Source organism: Aulostomus chinensis, chromosome 1, assembly GCF_037954235.1.
Source record: "Aulostomus chinensis isolate RoL2024-O1b breed Wild chromosome 1, RoL_Achi_v1.0, whole genome shotgun sequence".
In the NCBI taxonomy this organism is placed as follows: Eukaryota; Metazoa; Chordata; class Actinopteri; order Syngnathiformes; family Aulostomidae; genus Aulostomus; species Aulostomus chinensis.
Genome location: NC_141320.1, coordinates 12,479,109 through 12,499,729, shown reverse-complemented (window position 1 = coordinate 12,499,729; position 20,621 = coordinate 12,479,109). Strand labels below are relative to the sequence as shown.

General features: G+C 41.2%; 2 non-coding genes across 2 annotated transcripts; one reads left to right on the top strand and one right to left on the bottom strand.

The window, feature by feature from the left end:
* Positions 1 to 273: 273 nt before the first annotated feature.
* trnal-uaa (transfer RNA leucine (anticodon UAA)) lies at positions 274 to 355 on the bottom strand. The gene has a single exon. It is a non-coding gene; the product is annotated as a tRNA-Leu (tRNA).
* Positions 356 to 2,103: 1,748 nt separating this feature from the next.
* On the top strand, positions 2,104 to 2,176 carry trnar-ucg (transfer RNA arginine (anticodon UCG)). Its single transcript has one exon. It is a non-coding gene; the product is annotated as a tRNA-Arg (tRNA).
* The last annotated feature ends 18,445 nt before the right edge of the window (positions 2,177 to 20,621 follow it).

Here is a 20,621-nt window from a genome sequence, read left to right as displayed (position 1 = left end):
GCTCACCCTGAGGTTTCTCAGATTTTTCCCTGTTAAAAGGGTTTTCTATGGAGTTTTTCCTCAGTCGATGTGAGGGTCTAAGGGCAGAGGATGTTGTTATGATGCCATGTGAAGCCCTTTGAGACTAACTGTTTGTGAAAACGGGCTATCCAAATAAAATTGCCTTGCCTTGCCTTGCCTTCTTCTTTTGGTCACAGGTTTGAAAATACCAGTGGAAGTGAAAGGAAAGACTGTGACAGACCTGCCACACCTCTCCAGTGACCTGGGACATGATGGCAATGGTGGGATTTGAACCCACGCCTCCTCAGAGACTGGAGCTTAAATCCAGCGCCTTAGACCACTCAGCCACACTACCTCACTGTGCTGCTCTCTGAGTTGGTCTGCTAAAGGCATGTTGAAGAGGAAGTCACATCATGATATCAAACTTATTCTGAAGGGGGACCCCTTCCCTCCACGGTCACAGGAAGTGACAACAGTGCTGCTAAAAGCAGGAAAGAAATGGTAAAAGGACTCAGTTTGTACAGAGCCTTTCTACCTCAGCAGCACTCAAGGAGCTGAACAATGTCCTCTCATTCACACACTCACACACTGATGCTGAAGGCTGCCATGCAAGGAGCCAACCTACTCATCAGAAGTATTTAGGGGTTCAGTATCTTACTCAAGGACACTTTGACATGGTCACTGGAGAAAGTGAGGATCAAACCAGCCACCCTTTGGTTGCCAGACGGCCACGCTACTCCTGAGTCATGTGACCTGGATAAGATGGTGAACTACAGCTGATCGCCATGCTAGCAAACCTCTTTTGTTTGGTTTGGTTGTTGTTTAGTGACTGTGGATGAATACACAGGAGAAGTTGAGCATAAATTTGTGTTCCCTGTTCACTTGAATATCTGCAGGAGTGTGAGGTGGAAATAATACTTGTGGGAGAATGAGAGTTCAGTCTCAGCGCTATGACCTGTGCTGACACTAAAACATGTCAGCCCACAGAACAAAGATGGCAGTCCTCTGGGAGAGCAGGTACACCACACATACATGAAGAAACCCTACAGGAAACAAATATGTTGCCAGAGACTTTTACTCTGTTTTTGTTGTTTACCCAAGTACAGGATTGGAGGGAGACTGATGGTCGCTGTTTGGGTTTTTGAAAAACAAGGAGGCTGTGGGTTCAAGTTGGATTCTCAGAGACTATTTCCCCAACCTCTACATTGGCATCTCCACTGTCATCCAGTCATGTGACTGAAGTCATCCAGTCACGTGACTGAAGTCATCCATTCACGTGACTGAAGTCATCCATTCATGTCAGTGATGTCACTTGGCAGGACTCTCATTACCAAATCGGCTGCTCTGCAGCACAATACACAATCATTAGCTCAGTGCTACGTGAGCCAAGAGCAGCAGGTGAGCAGACAAGCCGCGTTACCTGTCCGAAGCAAAACATCCGGCGCGGAAATGGTGGAAACTGGTGATGAAAACGGGCTCTACAAATAAAATTGCCTTGCCTCCCCGTCCATGTGTGGGTTCTCTCTGGTACTCCGGCTTCTTCCCACCGTCCAAAGACATGTAATTTGGGACGAGGCTGATTGATACTCTAAATTGACTGTAGGTATGAATGTGAGTGTGAATGTGAGTCTCTGTGGCGCTCGGCTGTTAACAGAGAGGCTGGTGGTTGGAGCCCCCCAGGGACCAGGACCAGGCTCTACTGGTGCTCAGGACTCTGTTGATCAGCTGCTGAGTTGCTACTTGATGTCAACATTGGTCTGTTTCATCCTGAGTAGTTTGATCCTAGCAGAGTTGCTGCATCAATGATCTGAATGTGGACGGACAGATTGACCCTCCACAGCAGATGCCTGTGACAGATCTCTGGATGAGACGCTTCAGTCTTCAATTTTAGTAGCAGTGTGGAGGAGGCCGGCCGGCTGTGGTTAAAGTGGTGGGGGCTCTGGAATGAAGGGGGTCACTGTTTGGTTCTCAGATGCTCCAGCTCAGGTTAGCGAGGTGGTGGAGAAATGAGTGCCAGTTGGAGCCTCTTGGGTCACGGGAGGCTTCACTCCTGGAGGTGGAAATGATGAGGAGTTTGTATGTAATAAGCCCCTCCCCTCTGTAGGGCTGGTGGCGCAATGGATAACGCGTCTGACTTCGGATCAGAAGATTGTAGGTTCAACTCCTGGCCAGCTCGCTTTGAACTTTATACTGAGAAGATGAAGTGAGAACCAGTGATCAGAGTCACTGAAGTCCTCCCAGGTTTCCTCCTTGTCTGCTGGAAACATGAACACATGAATGATCCTGCTACCTCTCATGTTAAGCTGCACTTGACAGTGACAGCAGGAGAACAAAAATCCCAGTGTGTCATCAACATTTCCTGTCAAATCAATGATAGAAGCTGTTGAATTTCTGGATCAGAACAAGGAGAAAGGAGCCCCAATGAAAGAGTGATGGTTCTTGATTCTGATTTTGTTCTTCACTCCTACACCAGAGAGTGAAAGTGTGGGCTGGCTGGGAGCAACTGCCTGCTTCAGAGTGGCAGGAGCCTCAGGACTTTCCAGTGAGAGCTGCAAACTTCCACCAGCGCCCAGTGCCAGCAGGTCTTCATGATGAAGCTGAGAAGAACACAACAACACCAGATCACTGGAGAATTACTGTGTTCTCTTTTGGTGTCCCAGTGTTAATTTGAGGATCTAAACCTGATATTTAGAAAATCAGACAGCACAGAAAAAGAAAATGCCACCACATCACTGAAATTTTCTGTTATACAAATGAACGTGTTGACTCTTTTTGTATAAGCCCTGCCACTGAGGTCCCCAACATGAGCTGGAGTTGGGAATCTTGAACTGAACCTGGTATCACAGCGACCCCTACTGCTGCAAAATGGAACAGCAACACTGAACCAAGTACAGGATTGGAGTGAGACTGATGGTCGCTGTTTGGGTTTTTCAAGAACAAGGAGGGCGTGGCTTCAAGCTGGATTCTCAGAGACTATTTCCTCTGCTACTCTTACGTCCACTTCTGTCAACGTGCAGACATCTTTCTCGTTTCTGCGTACTTCAGGTGACAGCAGAGCTGCTGAGATGGCTGGTTGCTGCTGGAGGAAACGGTCCAGGATCTCCAGTGAGCTATTCCAACGTGTCACCACGTCAATCACCATCTTGTGCTCAGGAAGCTCCAGCACCCTTTGCTTCTCACTGAGGATGCGGCTCGCCGTAGAGCTACGATGAAAAAATCCAGCGATGTGTCTGACTCTGCCGAGCAAGCGTGCAGCTGTAGGGACTTAAATTAAGAAGGTGTGCAAAGCAACCAATGTGCAACAAGCCCGTCATCTCCGCAGCGCGGACAATATTTGCTGCTGAGTTTTCTCGCTGTGTGGCTGGTTTCCACGGCTCTGGTTTGAAGAACATGGCATGCGAAGATCCAGTCGCTAATGTAGTGAGCTGTAATGGTCAGATATGAATGATGATGTCATCAGGGCTTTGACAGTAGCTAGAATTCTGTCTTTGATCTCAGGAGGACATGAAAGAAAGACAATTGAGGAAAGTAGAAGAGAGCATGGCAGCATGATGGTGCAGTGGTCAGCACTGTGGCCTCACAGCAAGAAGGTTCTGGGTTTGAGTCCAGGCTCGGGTGGGGAATCTTTCTGTGTGGAGCCTGCATGTTCTCCCCATGAATGCGTGGGTTCTTTCCGGGTACTCCGGTTCCTTCCCACCGTCCAAAGACGTGTAATTTGGGACGAGGCTGATTGGACACTCTAAATTGATCATAGGTATGAATGGTTGTTTGTCTCTGTATGTTGGCCCTGTGATGGACTGGTGACCTGTCCAGGGTGAACCCCGCCTCTGGCCCGTAGATGCTGGGATAGGCTCCAACCCCCTTGACCATCAATGTAGGTGTTTTGTTAATTGCATGCCACATGAAATTATTATTGGTCAGTTTCCTAGCAACAGTCTCACAGTGGCGAGACAAGAACACTTCTACTTTTGATGATGACAGTTTGTTCAACACTGAACTTCATCCAGTACCATGTTGTCAAACACTGGAACCTCCACAGCACCTGAACAGGGACTTGAACCCTGGACCCTCACATTAAAAGTCTGATGCTCTACCATCTGAGCTCCTCAGGCTCTTTCTACAGCATTGAGACAGGAACAGAAACACCTGTGAAGGTCAAACTGATGCTTTCTTGACTTGTTCAGTCCTCCATGTTGAAGTCCACCATGCTTTTGATTGGCTCTGATTCTCTGTGGCAAAATCCAACAAGAGGCTCCAAAAATGTCCTGAATGTCACAAGAATGCACAGGACAAGATGTTAGTTTCCTTCATGTCTGCAGTTCCTCCACTGGAAAGTAAAGTCAATGCTGCTCCTCTGCTGAAACCTGGGATCGGACCAGGGACCTTTAGATCTTCAGTCGAAGGCTCTCCCAACTGAGCTGGTTCAGTTCTGAGTGAGGGCCCTGCTTCTCTCATTTATAATCTCTTCCATTCTCACTGGACCTTAGAGAGGATTGGAGCTTCTGAAGTCCTGACACATTGAACAGTTCTCCAGGACCATTTTTGATGGATGTCTGAATCACACCAGCCTTTTTTGTTTGTCTTCTTGCACCACCGTGCCGCCCCTACTAGTCGTCTACATATCAGTGTTCTCAGTATTGCACGAACATTCACATCAGTATTGTGCTAATATTTTATTTCCTGGCTCTTCAATCCTCCTATTATGAAGTTGATTGCTTCAGCGACCAGGAGACGTTATCATTGGCAGCTAGTTTACTATTATTGCTGCTGCTGTTGTTGGTTGCGTGTCTGTCTTTCATCCCCCTGTCCCTCTGTCTTTCTCTCTGCTTGTCTTTCACCCTCATCTTGTTCCCATCTTTTTGTCATTCTCTCCCTCCTTTCTCTCTTTCTTTTGTCTTTCCTTCTCTATATTTGTCTTCTGCTGTCTGTCCTGTCCTGCTCTCTTTCAACAACCAACCAGTCAAAAAAATATGATAAAAGAACTCTTGGTTTGATTTGGCTTGAGACATGAAGAAGATAGGATTGTTTTCCTCTTAATTTTAGAAGCTTTTCCAGATTCATGAAAAGATCATCAATCAGTGCAGTATTTCAGACAGACTTCTGGTCCGTGAGGACGAGGAATCCAGCACAGATCCACAGAACTCCAACTGCCATCTTTGATGGTTCCTTTACAGTCTGTAGGGTGGAGAGATCCTCCTGAGTCTGGCTTGGAATGTTTGTCTGTGGATGTGTTGGCCCTGTGATGGACTGGTGACCTGTCCAGGGTGAACACGGCCTGTCGCCCAAAAGCTGCTGGGATAGGCTCCACCCCCTCATGACCCTGAACAGGATAAGCAGAAGACAATGGACAGAAGTCCTGACACATTGAACAGTTCTCCAGGACCATTTTTGATGAAGGTTTGGATCACACCAGCCTTTTTTGTTTGTCTTCTTCCAGTGTCCTCAACATTGTGTGAGCCAATAATTCCACATCTGTACCAGACACACCTCTGGTTGGTGGGTTGATGGATCTTTCTGTTCTAACAGTGTCTTTTATCTTGCTTTTATCTTTTCTTTGTATCTGCATTCTGTGGTGCACGGTGGCTCTGGAAGAGCGCTCTAACTATTGTCACTGTACCCCCCCCCCCCCCGTACAACGAAAATAAAAGATTCTGATTCCGAGTCTGACACACACACACACACACACACACACACACACACACACACACACACACACACACACACGTGTATCAACATGATGTTCCGAATGTTTCACTGTCTGTGGTTGTCCAGCTCTCCTTGCCTCTTCACTGTCATTGTCAGAACTCGGAGCAGTCTTCCTCTCCAGGTGATGTCTCTGAGTGATGATGATTGCTGTCTGTTCAACCAGCTTCATTTGTTGATATCTGAGAAGGACTGAAGACAGCAAAGTGTCCTGATTGGCCAACAACCACTCACAGGTCAAAGGTCACTGCTCTGAGGCGGACCAGTTTACTGTAACAGTGGTGGCACCATCCACTGCTGGCGCTCTCTTCAGTGCTTCTTGTTTCTGCCCTTTGTGTGTGAGCTCCTAGAGCAGCTGGTCCGGCTCCTCCCCTTTTCTTTTCTATTCCACTAATTTTTTGGGGGGATTTTCTATTTTTGTAATTCATCATCGATCTCGGCTCACGGTCGCTACACTCTTGACCTCCTGTGAGCCTTGAAGAGAGAGAAGCCACCTTTGTGTCGGAGAAGAGCAGCTTAGTCCAGGCAGCCAGCAGCCTGAGACCAGAGGGTAGCCCATCAACGCGCTTCCCTTCTTCATCGAGCGAATCTCAGCGGGAGCCACGGTCGATGAGGTGGAGGCTTTGGAGGCCGTCCTCCCACCAGTTCGTTGGAGAGGCGTCGTACATCGATGGGAGAATCCAGCTGAGAACGTAATACCTGCTACTCAATATGGGCCTTAATTACTCTGCTGGAATTATCACTCTGTCTTAAGGGTTTTCTTAATTGTATTAAATCCTCTTTAATTTCCAAGAAGTCTTCCAACTCATTCATTCATGCAAGCCACTGATCCACAAGACTTCATTGATGAGCTTCAACCTGAGACTGATTGTTTCTCGTTGGACGAGACACCCATTCAATGAGACTCATTGTCAGTCCATTGAAATCTACTGGTGTTCCTGGTGAGTTGATTTAACAACATGAGCTGACAGAATCTACGTTCAGGTAGGAACCACCACATCCAGGAGTCTGGACCTTTGAGCAGGCAGAGCCATCAAAGTAGCAGACTAAGCTAGCAGACATTAGCATTGAGAAGAAACTGATGCCTGAGCCTACTTTTGGGTCTGGTCAAGTGATGACACAATAATATGACATCATTGTCAGACTGACGCCTGCTCAACACTGACAAAACGCCGCCCTATTGCATTGTGGGAAATTTCTGCTTGGCTTGAGTCCATCAAAACACACAAAGAAATTTCTCCAGAATCAGGATTGACAGTGGATACAATTGAGTCCACACTGGTTTTTCATTCTGAGTCGGGTGCAGGTGTGGAATTTCAGACACAGTCTGTGTTTGTGTTGTTCATTCAGTGATTTTTCTTACAATTCCCAATCAAAGACCCACATTGCTAATGAACTCAAAATGATGCTAACAGTAATGTAGTGATAGTTGCTAATAAACTAAGTGATGCTGACAGTCATGTGGTTAGAGTTTCCATTAACCTCAAAGTAATGCGACAGTGATTTCAGAAGAATTGCTAATGAACTCAAAATAATGCCAACAGTAATGTAGTGATAGTTGCTAATAAACTCAGTGATGCTTACAGTAATGTAGTAAGTGTTTCGAACAACCTCAAAGTGATGCTGACAGTCATGTAGTAAGAGTTGCTACGAACCTCAAAATAATGCGACAGTGATGTCGGAAGAACTGCTAATGAACTCAAAATGATGCTAACTGTAATGTAGTGAAAGTTTCGAATAACCTCAAAGTGATGCTGACAGTCATGTAGTGAGAGTTGCTAATAACCTCAAAATAATGCAACAGTGATGTCGTAAGAATTGCTAATGATATCAAAATGATGTGACAGTGATGTAGTAAGAATTGCTAATTATCTCAAAATGATGCTACAGTGATGTCGGAAGAATTGTTAATGAACTCAAAGTGATGCTGACAGTCATGTAGTGATAGTTGCTAATCAACTCAGTGATGCTTACAGTAATGTAGTAAGTGTTTCGAACAACCTCAAAGTGATGCTGACAGTCATGTAGTAAGAGTTGCTACGAACCTCAAAATGATGCTAACAGTAATGTAGTAAAAGTTGCTAATGATATCAACATGATGTGACAGTGATGTAGTAAGAATTGCTAATAAACTCAAAATGATGCTGACAGTAATGTAGTGATAGTTGCTAATAAACTTAAAGTGATGCTGACAGTAATGTAGTAAGAGCTGCTACAAACCTTAAAATAATGACACAGTAATGTAGTAAGAGTTGCTATGAAACTAAAAATGATGCGACAGTGATGTAAGAAGAATTGCTAATGATCTCAAAATGATGCGACAGTGATGTCGTAAGAATTGAGAGTCCGGGTTTTCCAAGTTGATCTCCTGGTCATGTAGTAAGAGTTGCTACTAACCTCAAAATAATGCAACAGTAATGTAGTAAGAATTGCTAATGAACTCAAAATGATGCTGACAGTGATGTAGTGATAGTTGTTAATAAACTCAGTGAAGCTTAAAGTAAAGTAGTAAGTGTTTTTAACAACCTCAAAGTGATTCTGACAGTCATGTAGTAAGAGTTAAAAACGAACCTTAAAATAATGCTAACAGTAATGTAGTAAGAGTTGCTAATAACCTCAAAATTATGCTGACAGAAATGTAGTAAGAGCTGCTAATAACCACAAAATAATGCGACAGTGATGTAGGAAGAATTGTGAATGAAATAAAAAATGATGCTAACATTAATGTAGTGATAGTTGCTTATAAATTAAAAGTGATGCTTAAAGTAATGTAGTAAGTGTTTCGAAAAACCTCAAAGTGATGCTGACAGTCAGTCAGAAAGAGTTGGTTAAAATAATGCAACAGTAATGTAGTAAGAGTTGCTAACAACCTCAAAATGATGCTACAGTGATGTCGTCAGAATTGCTCATGAACTCAAGATGATGCTAACAGTAATGTAGTGATAGTTGCTAATAAACTCACTGGTGCTTAAAGTAATGTAGTCAGTGTTTTTAACAACCTCAAAGTGATGCTGACAGTCATGTAGTAAGAGTTGCTACGAAACTCAAAATAATGCGACAGTGATGTCAGAAGAATTGATAATGATCTCAAAATGATGCGACAGTGATGTAGTAAGAATTTCTAATGAACTAAAAATGATGCTAACAGTAATGGAATGAAAGTTTCGAATAACCTCAAAGTGACGCTGACAGTCATATAGTAAGAGTTGCTACGAAACTCAAAATAATGCGACAGTGATGTCAGAAGAATTGGTAATGATCTCAAAATGATGCTAACAGTAATGGAGTGAAAGTTTCGAATAACCTCAAAATGATGATGACAGTAATGTAGTAAGAGCTGCTAATAATCTCAAAATGATGCGACAGTGATGTAGGAAGAATTGTTAATGAATTAAAGAATGATGCTGATGGTAATGTTGTGAGAGTTGCGGAAAAACCTCAATATGATGATTACGATAATGTCGTAAGAATTCCTAATGAACTCAAAATGATGCTACAGTGATGTTCTAAGGATTGCGAATAAACTCAAAATGATGCTAACAGTAATGTAGTGATAGTTGCGAATAACCTCAAAGTGATGCTGACAGTCTTGTAGTAATATTTGCTACGAACCTCAAAATGATGCTGACAGTCTTGTAGTAATATTTGCTACGAACCTCAAAATGATGCTACAGTGATTTAATTAAAGTTACTAATGATCTCAAAATGATGCTAAGAGTGATGTCGTAAGAGTTGCTAATAACCTCAAAAAATGCTACAGTGATGTAGGAAGAGTTGCAAATAACCTCAAAATAATGTGACGGAGATGTCGTAAGAATTGCTAATGAAATCAAAATAATGCTAACAGTAATGCAGTGAAAGAATAACGAATAACCTCAATGATAATAATGAACTCAAAATGATGCTGACAGTGATGTAATGAGAGTATCTACTAATTTCAAAAAGATGCAAAAGTGATGTCATGAGAGTTGCTTCTAACCTAATAAATGATGCGAAAGTGATGTGGTGAGAGTTGCTACTATCCTCAAAATGATGCTCAAGTGATGTAGTAAGAGTTGCTTAAAACCTTAAAATGATGCTGACAGTCATGAAGTGAGAGTTGCTACTATCCTCCAAATGATGCTACAGTGATGTAGTGAGAGTTGCTTAAAATCTCAAAATAATGCGACAGTGATGTGGTGAGAGTTGCTACTGTCACGACACGGCTCAGAAATCGTGACATCGAAGGAGGGAGACGCAGACTAAACGTGACACACAACTAATAATTTATTATTAGTAACGCAAAATCAACACAAGGCAAACCATAACGTACAGTGGAGTGTGGTTATCAGTAGTGTCAGTGGTGAGTGCGAGTGTGTGCATGAGTGTACAGGGGGTGTATGTGTGCGGTGTGATGGATGCAGAGAACTAAACAAGACATAACTCAAGAAACACAACCATCGCTCCGACGTGGGCCAGGAGGAGTGAGCGAGAGACAGCTGGCCAGGTTGGCCGCCTGCTTTATTGCTGGGAGACGCCGGGCCCAGGTGCTCCCAATTAGTCAGCAGCTCCGCCCCATAAAGCTTGAACCTGAGAAGGGAAGGAAGTCAAAAATAATGCAACGCCCCCATGCCCGTGACCATGGGGACGTGACACTACGAACCTCAATATGATACTACAGTAATGTAGTGGGAGTTGCTACTGATCTAAGAAATGATGCTCCAGTGATGTAACAAGAATTGCTACAAACCTAAGAAATGATGCTCCAGTGATGTAGTGAGAGTTGCTGAAAACCTCAAAATGATGCTACAGTGATGTAGTGAGAGTTGCTACGAAGCTCAAAATGATGCTACAGTGATGCAGTAAGAGTTGCTAAAAATCTCAAAATGATGCTTCAGTGATGTTGTGAGAGTTGCTAAAAACCTCAAAATGATGCTACAGCAATGTAGTGAGAGTTGCTTCAAACCTTAAAATGATGCTGACAGTCATGAAGTGAGAGTTGCTACTTTCCTCAAAATGATGCTACAGTGATGTAGTAAGAGTTGCTAAAAATCTCAAAATGATGCTTCAGTGATGTGGTGAGAGTTGCTAAAAACCTCAAAATGATGCTGTCAGTAATGTAGTGAGAGTTGCTGCGAACCTCAAAATGATGCTACAGTAATGTAGTGAGAGTTGCTTAAAACCTCAAAATGATGCTACAGTAATGTAGTGAGAGTTGCTACGAACCTCAAAATGATGCTACAGTAATGTAGTGAGAGTTGCTAAAAACCTCAAAATGATGCTACAATGATGTAGGAAGAGATGCTAAAAACCTCAAAATGATGCTCCAGTGATGTCGTGAGAGTTGCTACTAATCTAAGAAATGATGATCCAGTGATGTAGTGAGAGTTGCTACTATCCTCAAAATGATGCTACAGTGACGTAGTGAGAGTTGCTTAAAATCTCAAAATGATTCAACAGTGATGTGGTGAGAGTTTCTTAAAATCTCAAAATGATGCTACAGTGATGTAGTGAGAGTTGCTACGAACCTCAAAATGATGCTCCAGTGATGCAGTAAGAGTTGCTTAAAACCTTAAAATGATGCTGACAGTCATGTAGTGAGAGTAGCTACTATCCTCCAAATGATGCTACAGTGATGTAGTGAGAGTTCCTACTATCCTCAAAATTATGCTACAGTTATGTAGTGAGAGTTGCTAAAAATCTCACAATGATGCTTCAGTGATGTAGTGAGAGTTGCTACTTATCTCAAAATAATGCTACAGTAATGTATTGAGAGTTGCAACTCACCTAAAAATGATGCTGGAGTGATGTAGTGAGAGTTGCTATTTACCTAAGAAATGATGCTGCAGTGATGTGGTGAGAGTTGCTACGATGCTTAAATGATGCTACAGTGATGTCATAAGAATTGCCACTAACCAAACAAATGATGCTACAGTGATGTAGTGAGAGTTGCGAAAAACCTCAAAATGATGCCACAATAATGTAGTGAGAGTTGCGACTAACCTCAAAATGATGCTCATAGTGATGTCATGAGAGTTGCTACTAACCTAAGAAAGGATGCTACAGTGATGTGGTGAGAGTTCTACGAACCTCAAAATGATGCTGACATCAATGTAGTGAGAATTGCTACGAACCTTTAAATTATTCGACAGTGATGTAGTAAGAGTTGCTACTACCCTAAGAAATGATGCTCCAGTGATGTGGTGAGAGTTGCTAAAAACCTCAAAATGATGCTGACAGTAATACAGTGAGAGTTTCTGCTAAACTCAAAATAAGGCTACAGTGATGTAGTGAGAGTTTCAACTATTCTCAAAATGATTCTTCAGTGATGTAGTGAGAGTTGCTACTAACCTCAAAATGATGTTACACTGATGTGGTGAGAGTTCTACGAACCTCAAAATGATGCTACAGTGATGTGAGAGTTGCTACTAATCTCAAAATGATGCTAAAGTGATGAAATGACAGTTGCTACTAATTTAAAAATGATGCTAAAGTGATGTAATGAGAGTTGCTACGAACCTAAGAAATGATGCGACAGTGATGTAGTGAGAGTTACTAGGATGCTCAAAGTGATGCTGACAGTAATGTAGTGAGAGTTGCTTAAAACCTAAAAATTGACGCTAAAGTCATGGAGTGAGAGTTACTACGAACCTCAAAATGATGCTACAGTGATGAAGTAAGAGTTGACACTGTCCTCAAATTGATGCTTACTGTAATGTAGTGAGAGTTTCTTCTTAACTGAAAATAAAGCTACAGTAATGTAGTGAGAGTTTCTTCTTAACTGAAAATAAAGCTACAGTGATGTAGTGAGAGTTTCTTCTCACATAAGAAATGATAATCAAGTGATGTAATGAGAGATGCTACGAACCTAAGAAATGATGCTACAGTGTTGTAGTGAAAGTTGCTACTAATGTCAAAATGATGCGGACAGTGATGTAATGAGAGTTGCTACTTCCCTAAGAAATGATGCTACAGTGATGTAGTGAGAGTTGCTATGAACCGCAAAATGATGCTACAGTGATATAATGAGGTTTGCTATTTACTTAAGAAATGATGCTACAGTGATGTGGTGAGAGTTGCTACAAAACTCAAAATGATGCTACAGTGATGTAATGAGGGTTGCTACGATCCTCAAAATTATGCGACAGTGATGTGGTGAGAGTTGATAGTAATTTCAAAATCATGCTTAAGTGATGTAATGAGAGTTGCTACTTTCCTACGAAATGATGCTACAGTGATGTGGTGAGAGTTGCTACGAACCTCAAAATGATGCTACAGTGATGTAATGAGAGTTGCTACGAATCTCAAAATGATGCTACAATAATGTCGCGAGAGTTGCGACTATCCTCAAAATTATGCGACAGTGATGAGCTGAGAGTTGCTACAAATGTCCAAATGATGCTAGAGTGATGTGATGAGAGTTGCTACTAACCTAATAAATGATGCTACAGTGATGTGGTGAGAGTTGCTACTTACCTAAGAAATGATGCTACAGTGATGTGGTGAGAGTTGCTACGAACCTCAAAATGATGCTACAGTGATGTAATGAGAGTTGCTACGAATCTCAAAATGATGCTACAGTGATGTGGTGAGAGTTGATAGTAATTTCAAAATCACGCTAAAGTGATGTAATGAGAGTTGCTACATACCTAAAAAATGATGCTACAGTGATGTGGTGAGAGTTGCTACTTACCTAAGAAATGATGCTACAGTGATGTGGTGAGAGTTGCTACAAACCTCAAAATGATGCTACAGTGATGTAATGAGAGTTGCTACGAATCTCAAAATGATGCTACAGTAATGTCGCGAGAGTTGCGACTATCCTCAAAATGATGCGACAGTGATGTATTGAGAGTTGCTACGATCCTCAAAATGATGCGATAGTGATGTGGTGAGAGTTGCTACTTTCCTAAGATGTGATGCTACAGTGATGTGGTGAGAGTTGCGACGAACCGCAAAATGATGCTACAGTGATATAATGAGGGTTGCTATTTACCTAAGAAATGATGCTACAGTGATGTGGTGAGAGTTGCTACGAACCTCAAAATGATGCTACAGTGATGTAATGAGGGTTGCTAAGATCCTCAAAATGATGCGACAGTGATGTGGTGAGAGTTGATAGTAATTTCAAAATCACGCTTCAGTGATGTAATGAGAGTTGCTACTATTCTCAAAATGATGCTACAGTCATGTCTTGAGAGTTGCGACTATCCTCAAAATGATGCGACAGTGATGTAATGAGAGTTGCTACAAATGTCCAAATGATGCTAGAGTGATGTAATGAGAGTTGCGAAAAACCTCAAAATGATGCTACAGTAATGCAGTAAGAGTTGCTAAAAATCTCAAAATGATACTGACAGTAGTGTAGTGACAGTTTCTGCTTAACTCAAAATAAAGCTACAGTAATGTAGTGAGAGTTGCTACGAACCTCAAAATGATGCCAAAGTGATGTAATGAGACTTGCTACTAACCTAAGAAATGATGCCACAGTGATGTGGTGAGAGCTGCTACGAACCTCAAAATGATGCTGATAGTGATGTAGTGAGAGTTGCTAAAAATCTCAAAATGATGCAACAGTGATGTAGTGAGAGTTGCTCCTAATCTCAAAATGATGCTGACAGTGACGTAATGAGAGTTGCTACTAACCTAAGAAATGATGCTACAGTAATGTAGTGATACTTTCTACTAATCTCAAAATGATGCTAACACTCATGTAGTGGGAGTTTCAAAAATCCTCAAAATGATGCTACAGTGATGTAGTGAGAGTTGCTTCTAACCTAAGAAATGATGCTCCAGTGATGTGGTGAGAGTTGCTAAAAACCTCAAAATGATGATTACAGTAATGTATTGAGAGTTGCAACTCACCTAAAAATGATGCTGGAGTGATGTAGTGAGAGTTGCTATTTACCTAAGAAATGATGCTGCAGTGATGTGGTGAGAGTTGCTACGAATCTAAAAATGATGCTAAAGTGATGTAATGAAAGTAGCTACTGACCTAAGAAATGATGCTACAGTGATGTGGTGAGAGTTGCTAAAAACCGCAAGATGATGCAACAGTAATGTCGTGAGAGTTCCTACGATGCTCAAATGATGCTACAGTGATGTAATAAGAATTGCCACTAACCAAAGAAATGATGCTACAGTGATGTAGTGAGAGTTGCGAAAAACCTCAAAATGATGCCACAATAATGGAGTGAGAGTTTCGACTAACCTCAAAATGATGCTCATAGTGATGTCATGAGAGTTGCTACGAACCTCAAAATGATGCTGAAGTGATGTAATGAGAGTTGCTACTAACCTAAGAAAGGATGCTACAGTGATGTGGTGAGAGTTCTACGAACCTCAAAATGATGCTGACAGAAATGTAGTGAGAATTGCTACGAACCTTTAAATGATTCGACAGTGGTGTAGTAAGAGTTACTACGATCCTCAAAATGATGCTCCAGTGATGTAGTAAGAGTTGCTACTACCCTAAGAAATGATGCTCCAGTGATGTGGTGAGAGTTGCTAAAAACCTCAAAATGATGCTGACAGTAATATAGTGAGAGTTTCTGCTAAACTCAAAATAAGGCTACAGTGATGTAGTGAGAGTTTCAACTATTCTCAAAATGATTCTTCAGTGATGTAGTGAGAGTTGCTACTAACCTCAAAATGATGTTACACTGATGTGGTGAGACTTCTATGAACCTCAAAATGATGCTACAGTGATGTGAGAGTTGCTACTAATGTCAAAATGATGCGGACAGTGATGTAATGAGAGTTGCTACATACCTAAGAAATGATGCTACAGTGATGTAGTGGGAGTTGCAACGAGTCTCAAAATGATGCTAAAGTGATGGAATGAGAGTTGCTACAAAGCTAAGAAATAATACTCCAGTGATATGGGGAGAGTTGTCAAAAACCTAAAAATGATGGTGACAGTGATGTCGTGAGATTTGCTACGAATCTCAAAATGTTGCTAAAGTGATGTAATGAGAGTTGCTACTAACCTAAAAAATGATGCTGCAGTGATGTGGTGAGAGTTGCTACGATGCTCAAAATGATGCTAAAGTGATGTAATGACAGTTGCTACTAACCTAAGAAATGATGCTACAGTGATGTGGTGAGAGTTGCTACGAATCTCAAAATGATGCTAAAGTAATGTAGTGAGAGTTGCTACTGATCTCAAAATGATGCCACAGTGTTGCAAAGAGAGTTACTACGAACCTAATAAATGATGCTACAGTGATGTAGTGAGAGTTGCTACGAATGTCAAAATGATGCTGACAGTGATGTAGTGAGAGTTGCTACTAATGTCAAAATGATGCCACAGTGATGTAATGAGAGTTGCGACGAACCTCAAAATGATGCTTACAGTGATGTAGTGAAACTGCGACTAACCTCAAAATGATGCTTGCAGTGATGTCGTGAGAGTTGCTACGAACCTCAAAATGAATCTGCAGTGATGAAGTAAGAGTTTCTGCTTAACTGAAAATAGAGCTACAGTGATGTAGTGAGAGTTGCTACTAATGTCAAAATGATGCTGACAGTGATGTAAAGAGAGTTGCTACTAACCTAAGAAATGATGCGACAGTGATATAGTGAGAGTTGCTAGGATGCTCAAAATGATGCTGACAGTAATGTAGTAAGAGTTGCTAAAAATCTCAAAATGATGCTTCAGTGATGTTGTGAGAGTTGCTAAAAACCTCAAAATGATGCTCCAGTGATGTAGTGAAAGTTTCTGCTTAACTGAAAATAAAGCTACAGTGATGTAGTGAGAGATGGTACTCACCTAAGAAATGATGCTACATTAATGTAGTGGGAGTTGCTACGAATCTCAAAATGATGCTGAAGTGATGGAATGAGAGTTGCTACTAACCTAAGAAATGATCCTCCAGTGATGTGGTCAGAGTTGCTACTCATTTCAAAATGATGCTGACAGTGATGGAGTGAGAGTTGCTCGTAACCTAAAAATGATACTACAGTGATGTAGTGAGAGTTGCTACTAAGCTAAGAAATGATGCTAAAATGATGTAATGAGAGTTGCTACAAACCTAAGAAGTGATGCTACAGTGTTGTAGTGAGAGTTGCCACTAATGTCAAAATGATGCGGACAGTGATGTAATGAGAGTTGCTATGTGGTGAGAGTTGATAGTATTTTCAAAATAATGCTAAAGCAGTGTAATGAGAGTTGCTACTTCCCTAAGAAATGATGCTACAGTGATGTAGTAAGAGTTGCTACGAACCGCAAAATGATGCTACAGTGATATAATGAGGTTTGCTATTTACCTAAAAAATGATGCTACAGTGATGTGGTGAGAGTTGCTACAAAGCTCAAAATGATGCTACAGTGATGTAATGAGGGTTGCTACGATCCTCAAAATTATGCGACAGTGATGTGGTGAGAGTTGATAGTAATTTAAAAATCACGCTTAAGTGATGTAATGAGAGTTGCTACTTTCCTACGAAATGATGCTACAGTGATGTGGTGAGAGTTGCTACGAACCTCAAAATTATGCGACAGTGATGTACTGAGAGTTGCTACCAACCGCAAAATTATGCTAAAGTGATGTAATGAGGGTTGCTATTTACCTAAGAAATGATGCTCCAGTGATGTGCTGAGAGTTGCTACAAATGTCCAAATGATGCTACAGTGATGTAATGAGAGTTGCTACTAACCTAAGAAATGATGCTACAGTGATGTGGTGAGATTTGCTACTTACCTAAGAAATGATGCTACAGTGATGTGGTGAGAGTTGCTACGAACCTCAAAATGATGCTACAGTGATGTAATGAGTTGCTACGAATCTCAAAATGATGCTGACAGTGATGTGGTGAGAGTTGATAGTAATTTCAAAATCAAGCTAAAGTGATGTAATGAGAGTTGCTACATACCTAAAAAATGATGCTACAGTGATGTGGTGAGAGTTTCTACTTACCTAAGAAATGATGCTACAGTGATGTGGTGAGAGTTGCTACAAACCTCAAAATGATGCCACAGTGATGTAATGAGAGTTGCTACGAATCTCAAAATGATGCTACAGTAATGTCGCGAGAGTTGCGACTATCCTCAAAATGATGCGATAGTGATGTGGTGAGAGTTGCTACTTTCCGAAGATGTGATGCTACAGTGATGTGGTGAGAGTTGCGACGAACGGCAAAATGATGCTACAGTGATGAAATGAGGGTTGCTAAGATCCTCAAAATGATGCGACAGTGATGTGGTGAGAGTTGATAGTAATTTCAAAATCACGCTTCAGTGATGTAATGAGAGTTGCTACTTTCCGAAGATGTGATGCTACAGTGATGTAATGAGAGTTGCTACTATTCTCAAAATGATGCTACATTCATGTAGTGAGAGTTGCGACGAACCTCAAAATGATGCTACAGTGATGTAGTGAGAGTTGCTACCAATGTCAAAATGATGCTCCAGTAATGTCTTGAGAGTTGCGACTATCCTCAAAATGATGCGACAGTGATGTAATGAGAGTTGCTACAAATGTCCAAATGATGCTAGAGTGATGTAATGAGAGTTGCTACAAACCTAAGAAATGATGCTACAGTGATGTGGTGAGAGTTGCTACTTACGTAAGAAATGATGCTACAGTGATGAGGTGAGATTTGCTACGAACCTCAAAATAATGCAACAGTAATGTAGTCAGAGTTGCTAAAAATCTCAATATGCTGCTTCAGTGATGTAGTGAGAGTTGCTAAAAACCTCAAAATAATGCTGTCAGTAATGTGGTGAGAGTTGCTAAAAACCTCAAAATGATGCTGTCAGTAATGTAGTGAGAGTTGCTCCGAACCTCAAAATGATGCTACAGTAATGTAGTGAGAGTTGCTACGAACCTCAAAATGATGCTACAGTAATGTAGTGAGAGTTGCTGAAAACCTCAAAATGATGCTACAGTAATGTAGTGAGAGTTGCTACTATCCTCCAAATGATGCTACAGTGATGTAGTGAGAGTTGCTAATATCCTCCAAATGATGCTACAGTGATGTAGTGAGAGTTGCTTAAAATCTATAAATGATGCGACAGTGATGTGGTGAGAGTTGCGAAAAACCTCAAAATGATGCTACAGTAATGCAGTAAGAGTTGCTAAAAATCTCACAATGATGCTTCAGTGATGTAGTGAGAGTTGCTACTTATCTCAAAATAATGCTACATTGATGTAGTGAGAGTTGCTAAAACCCTAAAAATGATACTGACAGTAGTGTAGTGACAGTTTCTGCTTAACTCAAAATAAAGCTACAGTAATGTAGTGAGAGTTGCTACGAACCTCAAAATGATGCCAAAGTGATGTAATGAGACTTGCTACTAACCTAAGAAATGATGCCACAGTGATGTGGTGAGAGTTGCAACTAATCTCAAAATGATGCCAAAGTGATGTAATGAGAGCTGCTACGAACCTCAAAATGATGCTACAGTGATGTAGTGAGAGTTGCTACCAACCTCAAAATGATGCTGATAGTGATGTAGTGAGAGTTGCTAAAAATCTCAAACTGATGCTACAGTGATGTAGTGAGAGTTGCTCCTAATCTCAAAATGATGCTGACAGTGACGTAATGAGAGTTGCTACTAACCTAAGAAATGATGCTACAGTAATGTAGTGATACTTTCTACTAATCTCAAAATGATGCTGACACTCATGTAGTGGGAGTTTCAAAAATCCTCAAAATGATGCTACAGTGATGTAGTGAGAGTTGCTACTAACCTAAGAAATGATGCTCCAGTGATGTGGTGAGAGTTGCTAAAAACCTCAAAATGATGATTACAGTAATGTATTGAGAGTTGCAACTCACCTAAAAATGATGCTGGAGTGATGTAGTGAGATTTGCTATTTACCTAAGAAATGATGCTGCAGTGATGTGGTGAGAGTTGCTACAAATCTAAAAATGATGCTAAAGTGATGTAATGAGAGTAGCTACTGACCTAAGAAATGATGCTACAGTGATGTGGTGTGAGTTGCTAAAAACCGCAAGATGATGCAACAGTAATGTCGTGAGAGTTCGTACGATGCTCAAATGATGCTACAGTGATGTAATAAGAATTGCCACTAACCAAACAAATGATGCTACAGTGATGTGGTGAGAGTTGCGAAAAATCTCAAAATGATGCCACAATAATGTAGTGAGAGTTGCGACTAACCTCAAAATGATGCTGAAGTGATGTAATGAGAGTTGCTACTAACCTAAGAAAGGATGCTACAGTGATGTGGTGAGAGTTCTACGAACCTCAAAATGATGCTGACAGTAATGTAGTGAGAATTGCTACGAACCTTTAAATGATTCGACAGTGGTGTAGTAAGAGTTACTACTATCCTCAAAATGATGCTCCAGTGATGTAGTAAGAGTTGCTACTACCCTAAGAAATGATGCTCCAGTGATGTGGTGAGAGTTGCTAAAAACCTCAAAATGATGCTGACAGTAATATAGTGAGAGTTTCTGCTAAACTCAAAATAAGGCTACAGTGATGTAGTGAGAGTTTCAACTATTCTCAAAATGATTCTTCAGTGATGTAGTGAGAGTTCTACGAACCTCAAAATGATGCTACAGTGATGTGAGAGTTGCTACTAATCTCAAAATGATGCTAAAGTGATGAAATGACAGTTGCTACTAATTTAAAAATGATGCTAAAGTGTTGTAATGAGAGTTGCTACGAACCTAAGAAATGATGCGACAGTGATGTAGTGAGAGTTACTAGGATGCTCAAAGTGATGCTGACAGTAATGTAGTGAGAGTTGCTTAAAACCTAAAAATTGACGCTAAAGTCATGGAGTGAGAGTTACTACGAACCTCAAAATGATGCAGTGATGAAGTAAGAGTTGACACTGTCCTCAAATTGATGCTTACTGTAATGTAGTGAGAGTTTCTTCTTAACTGAAAATAAAGCTACAGTAATGTAGTGAGAGTTTCTTCTCACATAAGAAATGATAATCAAGTGATGTAATGAGAGATGC